This window comes from Cygnus atratus, chromosome 5, assembly GCF_013377495.2.
Source record: "Cygnus atratus isolate AKBS03 ecotype Queensland, Australia chromosome 5, CAtr_DNAZoo_HiC_assembly, whole genome shotgun sequence".
Classification (NCBI taxonomy): Eukaryota; Metazoa; Chordata; class Aves; order Anseriformes; family Anatidae; genus Cygnus; species Cygnus atratus.
The window spans coordinates 1,380,235-1,388,189 of NC_066366.1; positions in this window are offsets into that span (position 1 = coordinate 1,380,235).

Consider the following 7,955-nt stretch of genomic DNA (forward strand, 5'->3'; position numbering starts at 1 on the left):
CTCTTGGCACCGCACAGGTCTGCCCAAAGTTTAGACCATGTGACTAAGTGCACAGTCCAATCTCTTCTTAAATTCAGACAGGCTTGGTGCAGTGACTACGTCCCTGGGGAGCCTGTTCCAGTGTGCGACCACCCTCTCCGTGAAGAACCTCTTCCTGATGTCCAGCCTAAACTTCCCCCGCCTCAGCTTAACACTGTTCCCGTGGGTCTTATCACTGGTGTTTACAGTGAATAGGTCACCTGCCTCTCCACTCACCTTCGCGAGGAAGTTGTAGACCGCAATGAGGTCCCCCCTCAGCCTCCTCTTCTCCAGGCTGAACAGGCCCAGTGACCTCAGTTGCTCCTCATGTCTTCCCCTCTAGGCCCTTCACCATCTTCGTCGCCCTTCTCTGGACACTCTCCAACAGTTTAATGTCCTTCTTGTACTGTGGTGCCCAGAACTGCACACAGTACTCGAGGTGAGGCCGGACCAGCGCAGAGTAGAGCGGGACAATCACCTCCCTTGACCGACTAGCGATGCCATGCTTGATGCACCCCAGGGTACGGTTGGCCCTCCTGGCTGCCAGGGCGCGCTGTTGGCTCATATTCAACTTGCTGTCAACCACAACCCCCAGATCCCTCTCTGCAGGGCTGCTCTCCAGCGTCTCATCGCCCAGTCTGTACGTATAGCCAGGGTTGCCCTGTCCCAGGTGCAGGACCCAGCACTTGCTTTTGTTAAACTTCATGTGGTTGGTGATCGCCCAGCTCTCCAATCTGTCCAGATCTTTCTGCAAGGCCTTTCCACCCTCATCCGAGTCCACAACTCCTCCAAGTTTGGTGTCATTGGCAAATTTGCTCAGAACACCTTCTATTCCTACATCCAAATCATTTATAAAGACATTGAAGAGGACTGGCCCTAAAATGGAGCCTTGAGGGACCCCACTAGTGGCCATCCACCAGCCAGATGTGGCCCCATTTACCACAACCCTTTGAGCCCTGCCCGGCAGCCAATTGCTCACCCATCATATGATGTTTTTGTTAAGTTGTATGCTGGACATTTTGTCCAGTAGGATCCTATGGGAAACCGCGTCAAAAGCTTTGCTGAAGTCTAAAAAGATCACATCAGCTGGTTTCCCTTGGTCAACTAGATGGGTGATCTTATCATAAAAGGAAATCAAATTTGTTAGGCAGGACCTACCCCTCATGAACCCATGTTGACTGGGACCAATGACTGCATTGTCCCCCAGGTGCACCTCAATAACTTCAAGAATCATCTTCTCCATAATTTTACCAGGCACTGACGTGAGACTGACAGGCTGGTAATTGCTAGGGTCTTCTTTCTTGCCCTTCTTGAAAACTGGGACAACATTTACCAGCTTCCAGTCTACTGGGACCTCTCCAGATTCCCAAGATCGTTGAAAAATAATTGAGAGAGGTCCCGCGATGACGTCAGCCAGCTCTTTAAGCACCTTGGGATGGATCCCATCCGGACCCATGGACTTGTATGGATCCAGGTGGAGCAGCAAATCCCGCACACGTTCAGGGTCGGTAGGGAGTTTGTCATTCCCACCGTCATGGTCCTCCCGCTCAGGGTACCCAGGGTCCCAAAGCCCATCATCAGCATTGAAGACAGAGGTAATCTCTCAGTAATCCTGGCCCACTACAGCAGAGCCCACAGGGCCAGGGCAAAACAAATAGTTTCTACCCTCCCAGGACTCAGCAGCATTGTTAGCCATCCAAGCAGATATATTGGAAATACTACCCTTTTCCACCCTCTTGTTTCATTGATAGAATTTTTTTATGGGCAAACACTGGAAACAAGCTGGCGTTCTTATTTATTTATTGTTAATATTATTAATTTCATTCTCTTGGATCTTTTATCTTTCTTGCACAGTTTACTTGACTGCTTTACTTCTAGTCTCAGCTGTCCTGATAAGTAATCAACATTAATGATCCATTATGTGAGTTATTCTTAATAATCCTCCTTAATTCAAATGTTTCGTTGCAGAATTTCTTCTAAGGCTTGCGTAGCACTCAAAATCCCTACTACAAGAGAAAAAGCTGGCAAATCTAGATCGGGAATGGTGTTCAAAAGGATCCTATCCACTTAAAATTAATACTGAGCCTCATCCATGAAGCACAAGTTTATCTCCTCTTAGAGCATACAAAAAACAGAAGTAGGAAACTGAAAGAGGACCACAGATGAAATCTGAGGCATAGTACCAGAACATAATGCAGCAGAATTGTGGAAGATATTAAAAAAAAAAAGAAAGAATTTGGAATGTGGAAACATTAGACAGTGATAAAGAATATTTCCTCACATTGCTGGTTGGTTGCAAGTGGAATGATTTTTTGTTTGATGAACATTCTGTAAGCAGGACGGGGATAGGGGCATTCCTCGCTTGTCCTTCAGAAATCATGTATACTATACAACTGGAAAGATCCTATTACATTCCATTACCTTTCTCACATCCTAGCAGGCCTTTGAATCCACTGACCCTTCTCTCTTTCTCAGAGCTCCTAAAACTATATTGAATGGTCTACAACAAGAAAATGCTCTGGCAAATCACAGCATGACAGTTCAGACAAACGTGTCTGATGCCAAGTGGTACTATCTCACTTCTCTGATGGTCACATATCTTTATCCACAGTGAAATTCACACCACTTGCCAGTCCTATGCACGCACTGTGCCTGCACAACGAGTTTGCTGCCTTCATTCAACCCTACAAGCAGGGTAGCCTGAACAGCACACCAGCAACCGGACTTCAGACTTGCTTCCAGCAGAAGGGAAAACAATGATGTGTTCCAGTGTATACAGCAGGTCTTGTGGAAGCAACAACGCGAATCTGCAACTCAACAACCCCTCCAGCTCACATCACTCACCCCTAGCAACCTGCAGTTCTCGCCCCAGCTCTCATCATCATAGACATCACCATCAAAGACAGAGGCCATGACATTTTGACATGCTGAGCCCAATTTCCAGTGTGATTTCTGTGAGGAGAGCTGGCACCTATCAATCCAAATGACAAAACATCCAAAATTTTAAGCATTGTTCTGACACCAATCCGTTCTACAAGGTATAATGAATAAATGTTTCAGCTTTCTCCTGGTAAAACAGAAGTAATTATCCCATAAGAAGGGATATCGGCCAGTAGGAAGTACATGCAGATTAATTGTTACTTGATAGGTCTTGAGAAAACAATGACTCTCTTCTAAGTAGATACATAATTTTTCACACACTCAGAGGTCTTCTCAATATGCAGAAGGACCTAGAAGCATCACTGCTTGTAGTACTTTCTTGCGGTGGCAAAAATACGTGCACAGCAACCATGAAGGAGTTAAAGTGAGATGAATGTAGGTTACATTGGAACTTTAACAAATTGGGACCCAAAGATGCACCAGCCAGTGAGAGTTAGAAGCATCTGAGGGTCACGAGCCTCAAAGCTAAATGAAGGTCTAAGCCCTGCTGTCACACGTTCTGAAGATTTCCTAGGAAAAGTATTTGGCTGGTTTCCTGCCTCTAGTTTTCAGTGCATACTGCAAGATGACAAATGCATATGCAACTCAGATGAGCTACCTTCTTTGTTTTCCCTCTGGTACTATTAAGGACGTGCCAGTGATTACAAAATAAGAAGAAAGTTACTTGACTAATTTAAAGTAAATTCATGGTGAAATATTAAGCTTCATTCATCTTTTCTGTGGTCCTTAAGTAAAACAGGGTTCTGTAAAAATCTTTTGGGAGGCATAATAAAGACCATGCAAGCAATAATGCAGCTGATAAATCATTTATGACGAAAATAAAGGGAGAACATTCCCAAATACCAGTGCACAAAGCATTTCCACTAACATCTGAGGCCTAATATACTCCATTTTAAAACAGACAATTAGATAATTGCTATAACATGCACCACAGGGGGAAGATGTGAACTATGACTGGCAGAAAGCAAACAATCTAGTGTTCATTCATCCTGTTACCTTGAGAAACAAGCTTCTCAGTGAGAAAATAGGAGCTTACCTATCTAATATGATAAGATTCAGTGGATGAATTTTTTCTATAGGGAGTAAACAGAGTAATGACAGTGTCATATGCATCTTATTCTTAAGAAGCACAGGTCCTACAGTCTCAGATGGCAAGCCTTAGCATTCTAGCACCAATTTCAGCAGTCTTGCCAGGTCACTCCTATAAAAGATCCAGCCCATGATGTTATGAGGTCATATTAATTCCAGACATAAACAAGTGACCTTTAAAAACTTTTGGTTACTTTCAAATACAAAATTAAGCTTTCAGGGTTAAGAAGTCACCACTGAAATTGATGTGTGGTTGCCATATTTGAAACTGCTTATGCTAAATAGCTGTTCAGGAACTAATTATATGCAGCCTCAGCATAAATTCCTGTCATCCAATAAAAGACTTAATAATGTTGGCAATGAGTTATAACAGTTACTTGATTTCTATGAACAATATTATATGAATGAAACTCTTCTCGTCTTAATGTATATGCTAAATGGCAATTTTAGCAGAACAAATTCTTTGTTGGGTACTTTTAGGTCTTTGTGTTTAGGAATTATTAAAATTCACACAATTAGTCGTGACATAGTACAATTATTTGCCCTTTGTCTTATTCAGGGTCACCCACTGTTTTTACACATGCTAAAACCTTCAAATAGGTCAAAAGCATATACATAAACCTAAAGAACTTGAAGGGATTTTGTCCAGCATTCAATACTTCATGAGTAAAACAATTTAACTCACCTATCCACATCAGTCAGATAACAATCTGGAATTGGGATTAGTACATTGCTCATGTGTTCAAATTCTCAGGTTTGATAGTAACAAGCCTGATCTCAGATCTGCTTAAACCAGTGAAGAATATGCCTTCTTCCTTTCAAGCCATTTTGAATCTATTTTCTCTGTGAAGAAAAAACAAGTCCTTCTCTTATTGTACGAAAAAAAAAAACAAAACAATAACTCTAAGTAGAACAAAATAGAGCAGTCCTCTAAGTGTAGCACTGAGAATTAATTTGACAGAAAGACATTAATGATTTTATCAATAAAACAATAAAACAAAACAATAACTGTGATAGCATGCTGCAACCAATCATAGGGCTAGAATTCTTCATACAATTTCTCCCTGTTATGTGAATATCTGTACAAGCACTGTTCAAAGTTATGGTCTGTAGACTTTGAATTATTTAAAATTGATGGAGCCTTTCTTCAGAAGGTTTCCCAAAAAACTAAAAGAGAATCAAGGACAAAATCATGCAAACAGACTTGACCTCTTTCCTGCTTACAGCTCATAACCTAACTATACCATCAAATAGCAAATCAGACTTAAATATTCTTCTGATAAGGACTAAATAAATGAATACATATAATTAGTAAAACTGTAATTACCAGTGCAATGTTCCCGTTATTGCAATAAAGAGAGTGCGCCTGTGGAATAAACTAGCTGCCATCCTTCCAGGATAACCAAACACTGGGGAAAAAAAAAAAGAGAGAGAGAAAACCATGAATAATTCAGGATTTGACTTGCTTTGTTCAAAAAAGGGCCCTGCATGTAAATTTCAGATGAATGCCATATTCACTGGAAAACAACTAATTTACTTTCAGAATAGTAAATGGAGAAAATAATTTCCATTTAGGCTACTGCACTGTATACCTATTTGGCATCCTGTTGAACACTCAGTGAAGGATTAACTGACATAAGCATCTCAGCCCCTTATCCCAAACGTGTGAATCACACTGTTAAAAGCCTTCTTCATCACTGACTTTGCTTTTTTGTTATAAAGTAAGCATACTTGCATAGGCAAGATTGTCAAAAATCAGGCAGCAGAACATATTAAACAATAAACAAGGATAATTAGATCACATTTGAATACCACTTTTTATAACTCCAGTGAGGGAAAAGGAATAGTGACAAGTTCTCTGATGCTTTTGTTCCTGAATCTAATTTTATCAAGTCATTTACTCACTTTCAAAGAGCTACAAAGAAGTAAAATGGAAGAGCATTCCATGTGATGCAAGATTAGCATTGTTTTAAATCTGTCCCAAAACAGAGTTTTACCGCATTCACCAGGGAAAGCCACAGATAATTTAGCACCACATCAGACATCCTGATGTGCTTTTACAGCAATCACCAAACTGGATGAGGTGTTAGAATGAGCTACTCCACATCTCTTCCAGTGGTCTGGCCAGAAACATCAAAGGCAAGAGCAGGAGCCCATCCAGTCATGATACAGCATTTTAACTGACAAGTTCTTCAGTTTACATTTCTCAGTAGGATTTTACATTAAAAGCAGGCATCCTGTGATGTGCCTTACCTACTAGATTCAGGCAAAAGGTGGATGAGGTTGTCATTTTAAGAGGCTGCACAACATTTAGTGTCATCAATGCAGTCCCCCATGGAGTTAGCCCTTACCTAACCACAGAAAGCCTTTCAGGATTTCTTCAGGATTGAGGAAAGCCTCTTACTTCTCTTGGTCACAGTGGAGATTTGGCTCTTCATCTCTACTACTCAAGTAATTCCATCTATGCACAACAGCCTTTACTTCTGTCTCCATAAACAGTAATGCTTCCAAATAAATGAGTCTTCTCAGTTCTATTAATTCAAAGTGTATTGAGGACTATGAATTTATTCACAAACAGCCTGAATCACTCTTAGAAACTCTGAAACCTAAGTGTTTCCTAACATTGTACATTGATAATAACGTAATGTCTGCCACTATAGCATTGGGATGCACACAGCAGCCAAGATATCGTACATTTTAGCAGCATGGGAAATGAGGAGTGTTAGCAGAGTCATATTTGATTTTACTTTGGTTGTAAACATTGCAGTTTAATTTTTTCTTTACAGCATTTTGAAGTGTCAGGATTTTGGATAGAATGTCTGTATTCACAATTATGATTTTAACCTGCTTTGCAAATATTTGTGCTCATGTGAACATAAGAGTCATTAAATATCTGAAAGTTTCCCTATCAAAGGACAGCTTTATATAAAAGCTATTGTCTGCATCTTGAGACAAAATCGCATATAAACTTAATTCATGGGAGAGCACTGGAGAAAGCAAGCCCATCAACATGTTTTAACACAGGTCTCTAGTTGAGAATGAATAAAACTTGAAATATGTTTACACGTTCCTTTATTCTGCACAAAGCCATATCACTCTGGAATGTAAATCTGCAGGTAGTATCCCAAAGTGAGTACTTTGCTGATTGCAAATTAACCACAATGACTGTTATGACAAAGAGCTAAGTCAGGGGAAAGGCAAGTTGTAACAGTAATCAACAGTGCTTTTAAAGTTTCTATTTGTTGTTTAAAAGCAAACAGAACGAAACCTGTCTTTTGGCTGAGGATAAGGTCACCTGAGAGAAGGTCAAAGTATACTTTCAGGAATGAAGATTAAGGGGCTCTCATCCATAACAGTGTGCTCATTGACCTTTTAGGTGTGACAACTGAATTATAGTAATCTACATGTGTAGTAGTTTCTTATTTATCATAATGCATTCCATAAGGAGAAGTTTCACACGTAAGAAGGAATGACACAGGATTCCAGTATGTATCAAGTGGCAGCTCTTTACGGCAGGCAGTACACAACCCATTTCACAGCCAATATTTTATCTGCATCACACAATGCTTAGAAATTCTACCATACAAATAACAAAGAAATGGAGGCTGCCTCAGAGCTTCCTGTTGTAAACTGTCTGCAGCTGCCCCCTTGTGTACCATCTGCTACTCACTGCCAAATGCTAATAGCCTCCATCACTTGAGCTATAAATAAAACATAACAACAGAGAGAAAGGGTTCTAGATGCCCCAAAATACAGAAAAAGAACACTTCAGGAAAAAGAAAAGGGGAAAAAAATAAATACAAATTCCATGATCAGGTTTCAGTCATTTTTCCTTGTATGTGCTTAGAAGAAGAAAAAGTAATTGAGAGACACACACTGGATATTTTTTTCCTATAAACACATCAGGC